The sequence below is a fragment of the Lycium ferocissimum genome, chromosome 3 (assembly GCF_029784015.1).
Source record: "Lycium ferocissimum isolate CSIRO_LF1 chromosome 3, AGI_CSIRO_Lferr_CH_V1, whole genome shotgun sequence".
In the NCBI taxonomy this organism is placed as follows: domain Eukaryota; kingdom Viridiplantae; phylum Streptophyta; class Magnoliopsida; order Solanales; family Solanaceae; genus Lycium; species Lycium ferocissimum.
The window spans coordinates 17,500,240-17,513,780 of record NC_081344.1 but is presented as its reverse complement, the minus strand read 5'-3'; positions in this window follow the sequence as shown (position 1 = coordinate 17,513,780).

The window sequence follows — 13,541 nt, the reverse complement described above, 5'->3', positions numbered from 1 at the left end:
GCTCCGCCACAGCGATCTCATCGTAGCAAGACTTGGTCCACCACAGTGGTCTCACCGTCATGAGCCTGATGTCCATCGCAGTGGACATCACAAACCAGTGAACGCGTTTTCCCACACTTAGTTTTATATTTCATCCTTCTTTTTAATAAAAGACCCTTCAAGGCTGCTATTAGGTTTTACATTGAGAAAAACCCTTGACACCAAGAAAACGAGGCTCCTCCAGCATTCTTCACATCTTCTCCATCAACTATCATCTCTCACGGATTTCGGATAAAAGCTAGGAGGGTGGATACTTCGAGGGAGTTTGAATAGCTGCTCGTCATCAAGGTAGGTTACAGTTTACTTTAGTTAGACTTTGATTAGCGAAACGTATGTATTGTGTAGAATTGATGGGAGAAAGCATGATTAGGTCTTCGAACATGGTGTTTTGGTTGGATATTAGCCAGGTTGGTATGACTTTTGATTTTGTGGGCTCGTCGCCATTACTTTATGTACTGAAATATGAGGTGTAGTTGTATTCATACTGTGGTGATTCGGGATGGATTTCTATTAGGTTGATTGTTGTTGATGGTGGCATGTTGCCCTGTTATTGTGATTAGACTTGTCACCTGAATTGTTGTGTTGTAATACGTGTTGCACTCAATTCTCTCTTATTGTGAAACATTTCATCGGAGAAAGAAAGGATAATGAGTTTAGACTTAGATTGTGATATATACTTATGATAGTACTCAGATGAAATCTTGATTATGATTTACTGTTGATAATAATATCGTGCATGGCATACATTCTCATTCATATGCATATTAATATTGGATTATGACTTGGTGTTGATGATGACATATGAAAAAATAGAGCACCTTGGTGATACAAGACTTAGTTGGGAGGTGTACGTGTTATGTTGGGAAGTAAAGAGGGACATAGACCCTTATGTTGGTTGAGATGGTTATCTTGATATGACTTGTGGCTTTGTGACTTGTACCTTCATTGTTATTTTGTTTGCATTGTTTTACCCTGTTTACACTCATTTATGCATTCATACATTCGTACATGATGGAAAGTGATGTGAAATTAATGAAGAAGTTAATATAATATTTTTATTGAACTTGTGATACTATTTGATACATACCACTTGATAATTGATCATTGAAAGTGATGAGACAATATATATATATATATATATATATATATATATATATATATATATGTATATATATGTATATATATATATATGTATATGAAAAAGCACATTTGACAGGGGGTGAGGATGTGACCTAGATTATGGTCTCGTAATCCGAGGTCAGTTCCGGAGCGAGTGGTACATGGACACCATGGGTCCCCTGCAGGTCATGACTATTAGGCAAAGACACCAATTAGCATGTATGTATAGTTTGTGTATTGGGCTATTTCATTGCATTATATACCTTCATATCCTCATGCTTACATGCTGCCATGCTACTATATTTGCATTATGCATCTCTTATAATCGTGTTGAACTGTCTGAGGAGTCCTGATCATGCTTGGAGGTGTTGGCGTAAGAATGAATTACTGAGTTCCATAATTTCTGTGTTAAATCTGATGGATTTAGATAGTCACAGGGTTTGGTGAAAGTGTGTTGAGTACGCTTCCGTGGATGCACCATACCCTAGCGAGTGAACCAGATAGAAAACTCTAGGGCTAATAATCAAAAGGGTAGACGTTAGTGGAATTGATGAGATAGAGATTAATTATTTGGCCCTAAAAGAAATACGAAGTACGACTACACTTTGACTAGTCGGGTAGCTAGTGTTATTTTGGTAATAAGGGAACCGGAATAACCAGGAATTAGAGAGGAGAGTTCATGTCGGTGAAGTTATCTATATTGGGAGTCTTGAGGGTGTACGTTGACTTATCTATTTATCTTGTGGATTTTATATTATGTTGCGTGAACTAATCTTAGTCGACCTATGATGCTTACCAGTACGTGTGGTGTACTGATACTACGTTTGCTACATCCTTTTGGGTGTAGATGTGTTGCAGGTTATTACTTGAAGTTTCTCTTATTGGATTACCGGACATCTTCCTACAGCCTTGCTCATCTCATTCAAGGCAGAGGTTGTGTCGTTTATTTTGGTTTTAATCTTATGTAATAGGAGCTCTTGTACCTGTCTAGACCAGATCCCGAGAACTTTTCAGTTTTTTTGTATTTGTTATATCCCGTATTTTGTACGTTGGAATATTTTAAGTTGGTTGTGACAAGTTATGGACAAGATTATTTTCCGACTTTGTTTTAAGACATAAATTGCTTGTGAATTTGGTTGGATGGAAATGTTAAGGAAAATTTGGGGTTAAAAGTGAATATTGAAAAGTTAGCGTTTCATGAAAAATTATTTTCTTCTAGTATTCCAACCAATTGGAAGGTCCTTATTAACGTGCTTAAAAATTGACAATCATGTTGTTGCTTCATAATTTGAACTCACGTTGACAGTATTATATTTCGTATTTTTGTACGTCGGATTATTCGCAAGCTGAGGTGGGGCCCACACATTGAGATTTTTTTTGGGACATGAGACAATTTATATGAATCACATATGTGAAGTTAAACATAACTCAAGAAGGACCCTTGAGCCAAGTCAAAGTGGAAGTCCTCCAAACAAATATTTTTAAGTAATGTTTTCGGGTGATCTAACTTCGAGGGGCAGAAACGGTATTATAAGTTTGGAATTTGGAAAAACACCAAAGATAGAAGTTTTAGATAATTGAATTATCTTTCCAACCATACGTCGTGGGCCCACAGGTGACATCGGGATAAGGATATATGGACGTTTTAAGGCAGAAAGGTCAGTGGGCTAGGCCCAAATCGGGCCCAATCGGGTTAGGCCCATGACCCATGCTTATTTAAGTGAAATTTCAGCCCTTTCCTCTCATTTTTCAGACCAAGAACACCAGAAAATTCTGGAAAGAGAGAGAGAAGAACCTTGGAGAGAAGAAAAACCAATTTTGACCAAAATCTGAGCCCCGAATTTCGAAGCCCATGAAGAGAAAAGTGTTGTATGCTGCGTTGTCTTCAATTTGAGCTAAAAATCAACCAAGGAGAAGAGTGATAACGTGGGGGCTGCATGCTTAAGGTATGAATATGGTTTCTTTTCATTGTTAACGCGTGTATTTAGAATTTTAACGGATTAAAACGTAGGGAATAGTGTGTAGAAATGGATGAAATTCATGAAACTTTGTATGTTGATGTTGAGCCGTGAGTATGGGCTGTTTTGTGACAAGGAATGAACTAAATTTACTTAGTGTTTTGGTTGTTGTTGTTGTGGATTCTATGATGTAAAATGAAAGTTTAATGGTTCAAGTTGAAGTTGTATTTGTTGTGGGCTGTTTTGGAAGTTAATGTGATGCTAGTATAGTCTCTTGAAATTATGAGAATAATGTTGTTAACATGTGGATTATTGGTATAGTTCATGAATTTGGAAGAAAGAAATGTGTTGTTGTTGTTTTTATTGGAAATGGAGGGTTTCGGTTGAAGTAGTATATTGATTGGGTTGTTTTGAATATTGTGCGGATTGTTTGAAATGTTCTTAAATCTTGTTTGAATGGTTTCGGATTAGAAATTGAATGTAAGAGCATGAGTATTGAGTTGAAGGAAAGTGGTTGAATTGAATATAATGAATGTTGTGGAATTATGTAGTAAAGGGTTGCTAATGTTAGAATGCGATTTAAATTGATTATTGATGTTACTAGTGTGTTGTTGGTATGGTTGTTGATGAATTTGGCCGAGTTGAATTCTCGGGGTGTTGAATTCTGGAAATGCTTGCCCAAATTTTTGTAAATAAAGTGCGAGCTTAAAATGGGATTCTGAGGTGCCTATGACTAATATTTGGTGTCTAATGACGTGTTGTAAATTTTGAGAAGCCGAGACTTGAGTTTGGATTAGCTTAAGAAGCAATCAAGGTATGTAAAGCTTACCTTTCTTTATTTTGGCATGTCCTAGACGCAAGTAAGTTATGATATGTTATGAGCTTCGGGGGTAATTCTATTCTTAAAAATCCGAGCACGTTTATGAGTCGTATTTGCTTTTGATGTCGGCATCATTATATTATATATGGATCGAGCCGTACGTTCCTCGGCATTATTATATTATATATGGATCGGGCCGTACGTTCCTCGGCATTATCGTACTATTTATGGATCGGGCCGTATGTTCCTCGGCATTCGGTTAACGTCAGCTCATATGATGTGTATGATTTTCCGTATGTATGAGACAGAAATGTTTTTCAAAAGAAAGCGAAGCATTTTGGCATTCTGATTATCATATCTGTCTTTTGTATCTCTTATGTATGATTTGTATGTCAGATACAAGCACTTTGGTATTCTGGCTATTGTGCTCACGTTCGTACTCTTATTCGGTTATGACTTCTTTTTTTCGTACTTCTTTGCTTTGCATACTCGCACATATTCCGTACTCGACCCCCTTTCTTCGGGGGCCGCGTTTCATGCCGCGCGGTACCCACGGAGATGAGTAGATGATGTTAGCGAGAAGATGTTCCGACCGGATTGGCGAGCTCCATTCCCTCGAGCACCGCCGAGTCCGAGTGCTTTTGTATGGTATCCGGTTATGGTAGAGACTTTGCGGTGTCGTGTGTATGAGATGTCGGTTTTGTAAGCGGCTATGTAAGCCGATGTATCATTACGCTTATTACAGAAGATTGGTTATGATTACAGGCTTTATTTGATTTGGTAAGATGAAAGGCATGTTTGTTTTCGAAAAAAAAAAAGTTTTCATTACATACTTATGTCATGTTTTGTGGGCCCAGTATGGTTATGAGTATTACGTGAGTCAGCGGGTTCGCTCGGCCCTAAGTAAGGGTCGGGTGCCCATCACACCCTGTCGAAAATTATGGTGTGACAGTATTGATAATAGGGTCATTATGAATCTTTATTTTAAATTATGCTCATTAATTATATTACGGGTAATAAAAATGTGTTTGAATATTGGGTTGGTTGGTAAGGGTTCGCCTACTAGGTAATAATACAGTAGGTGCCCGCACGGGTCGTAATTTGGGTCGTGATAAAATAGCTGATTTCGGGATATCACGTAAGTTGTGTCCCTACTTTGTTTGGATTTCACGAAAAGGGGGGAGATGTTTGCTAGAAGCGTTTTAGACATTTGAGAGATTTGGATAGCAAGTTGCCCCGATCTAAGTTGCATCGATGATCTTTTGTGTCGAACCTTGCCTTAGAATTTTTTATAGCTTCTCTCAAAATTCTGCCTAGTTGAGGGTTCGTGTCGACTGACTCTTATGCCGAATTATTGCAAAGGAATTTTTGAGGTCACCTCAAAAATTCTGCTCGAGTTGAGGGTTTGTGTTGGTCATTTTCTCTTGTTGACTGTCTTGAAAGGATTTTTTGAGGTCTCCTGAAAAATTCTACCCCAGTGTACGATCTACACTGATGTCTTCTCTCATTAATTGTCTTGAAAGGGATTTTTGAGGTCTCCTAAAAAATTCTGCCCCAGTTCAGGGTCTTATTGGCTAACTCTTGCGTCGCTTCTTATACTCTGGAATTCTGAAGTCTTCCTTAAAATTCTGCATTCCTGAGGTTTTCTAGGGGTTTCTTGCATTTTTTGATTGGTACAACCAAGCTCGAGGAGCGCCTACGTATCCTGTTATGTCAGGAATCAGGTCGAACGTATTTCGGAATGGAGAAATGGTATTTTCCCCCCTAAAATATGGCTGAGTCCTATAAGGACTGCCTATCTACCCCATCTTGGGAAGTTAGGTCACTGTGTAGTTCATGTAGTGAGGTCAAAAAATGGATCTGTTTTGCCCCATTATCGAATTATGTGTGAGACTGGGATAGCATTTGCGAATCAGAATGATTTCGGAAAGCCATGAGTTGTGATGGGTTCGGGCGGATTTGAGTTGCCCATATGTACCCCCAAAGACTTAAGCCAAATATTAGAGACAAATGGTGTCCGTCACTCGAGCATAGGGAAAAGAGGCTTGCAACCTCTTAGTTATAAATGTGGCCGGCGACACATCCATAAAAAAGACTTTACATGGACATAGTTTCCACACTACTTTAAGAATGTTGTCACCTTGATTTCCGAATGAAAGGGGATTGAAATCGTCGTAGTGCTAACTTATGTTTGCACTAGACACTTGTGTTCTTTAAGAGTGAATTGGCGAAAGGGCGACCTCGAAAGGCGATCATCCTGCGCGCCTTCTGGCATGGATGGGGTCAACTTGTCGGGGATTTGTGTATGCTTTTTTAGCATAGTGGCTTAGTTCTTGATGTTGACTTGAGGCTCGTCGCCTTGTGCCTTTCTTATCCTTGCTGACTTGAGGCTCGTAGAAAATTTCCTTAGTGGGATAATGATTGACTCATGTTGATCCCGTTGAAAGTGTCATGATAGACTGGTGGTCACGGGAATATGAGCCCCGGAAGAAGTGTTGAGAGATTTGAGGGCTAACTAGTTGATTTAGGGACATCACATAAGGCGTGTCCCTATTTGCTTGAATTTTCGTGAGAGGAGTTATTTATTTGACTGGGTCATTTTGGATTTTGAACTAAGTTGTCGGGTTTCCGTGAAAGGAGTTGTTTGTTTGACAGGATCATTTTGGAGTTTGAACAAAGTTGTTGAACATTTTGAATAAGTTGCCCCAGTTTCCAGTCCTTAGGGTACTTAATTCAAGATGCTTGTGAACGAAGATTTGAAGAGTTTGACAGATTCAAAGACATACCCCAGATCCGTTGTTAGTAGTTTGAAACAGCGGAAGACCGTATCCTTATATAGGATTGCCTACATATCTTACTGGAACAAGAATCAAGTCTGCGTAGCTCAAAACCGAAACTAATTCTCCACCAGAGGGTGGGTGGAGACTGGTAGCGTCTGAATAAATTACGAATGGAGATTTTTTAAGGTTTTGACATTTGCAGCGTAGCGCATAGTTGGACTAAAAGGGACCATAACACTTAGGTTCGTACTGTAAGCCAATTAAACACTAAGTATTAAACCCTACGGTGATTTCCATCCCCTTTTGACTTGATATATACTCATGTATTGTCTGATGTACTTCTATATACACATGATATGCCACTTGATATACACTTTTGACATGTATATCAAGTGTATATACGGTGTACATATTTAAAAGGATCACCTCTTATTAAGACCTTTGTACACATGTTATGTATACACTTCTTTTTTACTTAGGCAATTTTCACTAATGCCCTTCTTCAGCCATCTAAATTCTAGTTCCTTTATTATTATAATTAAGCAGTACTGGGCTGGGTTGAAACAACTCCGGCTTTTCCAAGCTTAATCTTTTAACCCCCTTTCTTGTCTATTGGTGACATCGTACCGGACCTGGTTGCAAGCAACTCTTAATCCCTCCAAGTGCCGCTTTAATCTTATGATTCAATTAGGATTATCAGTCATCAACTTAAGTTGAATGTACTGAACTAGGTTGCAAGCAACTCCAAGTCTTTCCAAACTTCCCTTAAGTCTTTGACTCTATTAACCACCTAACTAATTTCCTTTTTAGGCAATATGGTTCTCAAACTAATTCTAAGGAAAATCTGGACATAATCTTAGCAAGGCAAAATATTCGGCATTTATTAAACCAACAACAGAAGGATATTCAGCTTCATGCAATCCAAACAAGTATCAAATAGAATACAAACGTTCATAATCCATGCAAGTATTTCCAGAAAAAGAACCCTCATGAGCGCAAACCAATTTCTTAATCAGGTCCTTATTTAGGGGAAAATAGGCTGATATGCATGCGATGACAGTTTATATATATATAGGAGAGTAAATGCATAAGCAATTTGTACAAATAATCACATCATATTGAAACCCTTATGGTTAGAACCTAAAGTCCCCAGCGAAGTCTCCATCTGTAACGGTCCGCATTTCACGGGCGGGCTTAGCTCTCGGAGAGCTACTTCGAACTTATTGGTGCTCTTTCGGACTTTGGTTTAAAAGAGTCGCCACCTAATTTTTCGAAAATTAGGAAAACCAGTGGCGAAGGGTTTATTCAAATACAGTGAAAAATCCTTCGTAATCCAGAGTTCTGGGTAAGGGTTCTAATGATTCCCTGGGAAAGGTGTTAGGCACCCCAATATTAAGGATCCGTAGAATACGGTTGACCTTCGAGCTTCAATGTGTGATTATGTATAAATTGCTTATGTTTTGTTTAGTTTCCCGTATAAAAATATTGTCATGGCATATCATTTTGGCTTTAAAAGAGTTAAAAAAATTCCCTTTAAGCAAGGGTACTTTGAGTTCGGATTTAAAATATCCGAATAAAAATCTTACTTATAAGGATAGTATACTGGGTATATCCCCTCTAAAACTAATGCCATGTGTTTGTATGTAAGAAAATATACATATATATGTACTATCACAACCTAAACTGCCATGACTGGCACCCAACTACATCCTAGTGGGCGAACAAACACACACGTCATCTATTTATCCAAGTCCGACTTTATATTGACCACTGTCCATCAATTATTACTCATTCAAGCATCGAATAAACAAAATAAGTCATGCCATAAATACTGAAATAAATGCAGAAGTTCTAACTATTACAAAATCCCCAAAATTCGAAAGTCATCGTACAGGACTCTAATCTAAACCATGTCTAAGGAATGAAATCTGACTAATAAATATCCATCATGTCCAGAATACGAAAAGACATCATAAGAAGAAGATCTTCGAGCGGCCTGGCATGGGAAGAATCTCACCCTAAATCTATCAGCAAACGTCCTCCATGCTAGATGTGAGGGTGGTAGCGATCTCGATCCAATCGCACTCAAAAGAATGCAGCAAGGTAGTATCAGTACAAACACTATGTACCGGTAGATATCATAGGCCGACTAAGATTAGTATTATGCATATTTCATAAAATCAATAGAATAAAACACGCCAATCAACAGACAATGAATATCAAATAACCACAGCAAGTCAACCAAGGATAATCACAATCAAATCACCAAGATATTAAGAATCCCAATCAACGGAAACCACAACGGATATAAGTTTACCACAATAACTACACTCACTATACAAACATGCTAACTGATGTCATTGCTCAGTAGTCATGACTGCGCAGGGGACCCATGGTGTCCATGTACCACTCGTTTCGGATTCACTCCTCAGATCCCAGAACAAACCTCTACTCCGGAACGAACCTCGGATGCAGGATATATCAACGTGCCTCTCGTTTTTTGAACTAACCTAGGACCACGAGCCTATAATCTAGGTCTCATGCGTGACTTTTCATACCTTTTTACAGGACAGTGTTTCTTATCTTCTCACTATCAATGCTCAAATCATTATTTCAAGTCACAATATCGCCGAGAAGATCATATTAGCTTCTCATCACAACACATCCACTACAGATTTAACACAGAAATAGTGGCACGAAGCCTACACAATCACTCAATCACATTCACATAGGATTTTAGCCACACAAATATCATGCATGAAAACTAGACATGATTTATCCTAAAGAATTCACAAAACATATAATCAACTAACCAAAGTCTAACTCAAGTGGACCGTAACCTACCTCAAATGTAGAGCTAGGACAACGCAAGTCACTCCGCTACAGCTTTTCCCTTCCTCAAAGCCTCGGAACGCTCAAAGTCTCTAAATAGAAGGCTCAATGAGTCACAATTACTCTAGTCACAATTACCAATTCAAGATTACCCTTCCCTTTACCCCCGTTTACCCCCACTCCTATGGGTGAATGATTCCCTAAGTGTAAAGCAATGTAAAAAGGGTCTTAGTAATCATTAATCAACAAATTGTAACAATAATATATCAACATTCCCAATACACGCAGTTTTCATGGTCAAGACACCATTTTTATAGAACCCTAGGTCTCAATTCACTTAGTTTATGGCTCTAAGTGTACAATTCATGATTAAGAGAAACTAACCCAAGCCTTTAGATGATAGTTAAGTGGTAATAACCATAACCCATCAAATTTAGAAGGTTTATTAATATCTAGGGTTTCTATTTCAAATTCACCATTAAAGACCCACAAAGGGGATAACAATCATGAAGGAGAATGGAATGATAGAAAGGAATAGATGAAACATACCTCTCAAGAGTTTCTTGCCCTAGCTTGCAATTTCACCCTAGGTACTTGTTGGAAACTGTGTTGGTGTTTTATGAATAGAGAATGTGAGACTAAGTATATTAAAATCGGGCTACTGTTTTTCGTCGACCGCTACAGCGGTCGTTTCGCCGCTGCAGCGGTCCCGCTATAGTACACCAAAGGGATCCGCCTTACCTCTATGGCGGTTTGTCCACAACTATAGCAGTGCCACCATAGCGGTCTACCTCCCGCTACAACGGCCACCGAGAACATGGATGGCCGCTATAGCAGTCAAACCACCGTTATAGCGGTACCGCCACACCGGTACTTCCACTGCCACAACGGTCCCTCTTGGACAGTGAGCTTGACTTTTGTCCAGTTTTTCCCCCTATCACCCAACATTTCATCCAAGGCCTCAAAACCACAAAACAAACATGCACATATACATAAAGACGTCCTACGAATCCACCCATGGCCTCGAAATTCCCAACGGAGTTCTAATTTTATACGTCACCTGCCGACGGACTCAAGAAAAATCAAGCAGCAACCACAACCAAGTCAAACTTCAGCTCATAAGCTCACACGATTGAGTTTCTACTGGTTCGTTCTACCCTTGGAAAGGTTCTATTCGGTAGCGTGATCCTACATTTCCCATAACGACCGGAAGGGTCTTGACATGTACAACCTTTATTTAATTCATACGTTATCCACATTTTATCTTTTCAGTCAATGGTATCCTTAGAACTATTTTCCCAAACTTGGGTTTTGAAGAAAATTCCACTTATTTGAATTCATTAAGTTGGGTCTAGCCCAAATATTTCTTTTCTTAAGCTTCTCAAATTACGAAATGTACTTTTAAAGATATATTCAAAGGTAATCAACTTTCTGTGCGAGAAATATTCTTTCACTTTTATTTACTTTAATAAAAAAGAATACAACTCTTTTATCGTTTAGGTACAATTTGAAATATCGTCTACCTAAATCCTAGGTTCTGACCATTAAGGGTTTTAATAGCTATATAAACATCTACAACAACAAGCATGTTAATACAAAGTAAATGTAAACATATAAAATAGTCAAGTTTTATACAAAATAAAGAAAGGGAAGAAAATTTAGCTCTGTCGGCCTTGGGCCCCAATCCCGCACTCTTCTAGTCTTCGTCCAAAGCTCTAAACGTCTGATCCTTTTACTTCGTCCTTAAGACTTGCTCTCCGTGCTTGTTTTATTGGTACCTCGCACAATGAAAAGGAAAGTAGTTAGTCCAAAATGACACGCCACCCCATAGGGTGACGTTTAGGAACATAAAATATAATATCTCTCGGATTCGTATCAAACTTTGAGAGCTTTGATTACGGAGGCTCAAACTCACAGTTCCGAAGGCAAAGGAGCCTGGATCATATCACGGCTGCAAACTACTGGCCATTCTGGTTGCCTTGCCAGGCGTATGTCGGTTCCTACCTTGTGATATCAATGTGAGATTATCCTTGCCCAAACCGAGGGATAATCTTTCCATACTAGGCATGGCCTTAAATAATTTTTTCATTGGTGCTAAGTGTAGTATCATATTCAAATCAGTGGTATTCTTCACCAAGAATAGCATAGGCTATACAACAACCTTTCCTTAATCAAGTGTAGCAATCTGTTGCTCAAACCTGCAGCATCTTTCAGGCCAACTAGCAACAACAAATTTACTAAAAGAGATGGCATCTTTCAGCCCTTAAAATGTAGCAAATAATCCTTTAAAGCTATAGTCACTTCTACCAAATATGGGAGCAACTTTCAAAGTCTCAAGCATAACAACAGCTTTGCTCAAGATGTGCAGCAAACTGTTTCTTTGAATGTAGCTGATAGCAACACAATGTAACAATAATCCCATAAGAGCATCTGACCAAATTCAGCTCAACATACTTTCAACAACCATTCTTAGTCAAGTGTAGGATCTGTCCCTTTAAGTTCAGAAGAGGCACCAATAGGTAGTGGCAATAAGCAGCAGTGCTTCGCAGCTAGGAGCTTTACTCACAAGGCAACCAAAGATGCCCTAAAAAACCAGCAACAAGCCAAGTAATATCCATTTTTTATCAAGTAGCAGCCCAAGGACATTTGGGGATTTGGAAATTTCCCCCCAAGTCATGCAAAGAAAAGATAGAGTGAAGAATTAGTAACCAGAAATAATTTCCAACAAAACAGTACCCAAATAGGTTAAAAGGGGTTATTCACTTGATTATATGACTATAAAACTTAGTCTTAAGCTAGACAATGGTTAGGGTGACAAAACAGTCAAGTTCACAACTTTAGGGGTAGATTATTCCATCAAACAAGTTTGCAATATGAACACAAATCTCCAGAAATTATAAACTCTTAATAGGTAAGACTTGACTTTTAAAGTTAAGGAACTATATGATTATTCTCTATCAAAGTAGGTTTGTTAAGCCATGTTTATTGAACCATAACAGGAGAAACAAGCATTCAAACTAGACTGCTTCAATCAGCAGTTAGGACTAAGTAAGAGTAAATTGCAACTCTTAAATTAGAAGCAAAACATGTTTCAACAGACTTCACATTGCTGCAGATCCATACACAATATGTATGGAAAAGCTACATTTAAATGCAATTGGCAGATTCTTATCTGGATCTCATTAATGATAGACCAAACATCAAACTTGAAAGATGAGACAACAAAGGGGGTTACCACCATCCATGTTTACAATGCCGCACAAGGTCAAAAGGTTTCTAGAACCTTAGGCATGTCATGCTATCAGAGAAGGCTAAACCGAACCCCTGACAAGACCAAGAAAGGATAGACGAACAAAGAACATGATAAGGACAGTATAAGAAACACAACTCAAAGCCTATTGGTTCAAGGAGGAATGGGGTAAGCACACTCAAACTGGCATACATATACTTGTTGTTCTCAAACAGCCTTCAAAATAAGGAAGGCAAAACACATATACTATGTGCTCCTCATAATAATCAATATAAAGTTAGTCTTAGACATCTTGACTCATCTATACCCAACATATACCATATGCAAACGACTACTATACCAAACTAACATGTGCAACAAGTTTGATATCATCTCTCAATCAGTCTTTAAACAGAGTCATAGATTTAATCAGAGTTTACTGATGCACAAGCTTAAGTATGTGGAATAGATGGACACAAGCAAGGTGTTATCACAACTCATGGAAAGGTCAGTCTTGGTTTCAAGCAAGCATTTGGAGAGGTATAAGATGGTGACATAGACATTTCATTTGCCTTATATTACCAATTCTCTAAAATAACTAAACCACTTGGTCAGAATATCCCTTACCAGATTAATTCTGAATGACAAAGATAGGACCAAAAAACAACATGCTAGACCTCAGCCTAGCTCAGACCTAGCTTATCATGGGCATGAGGATATTGGTTAGCTTCATTATATTCTACACCATATTTAAAAGGGATTAA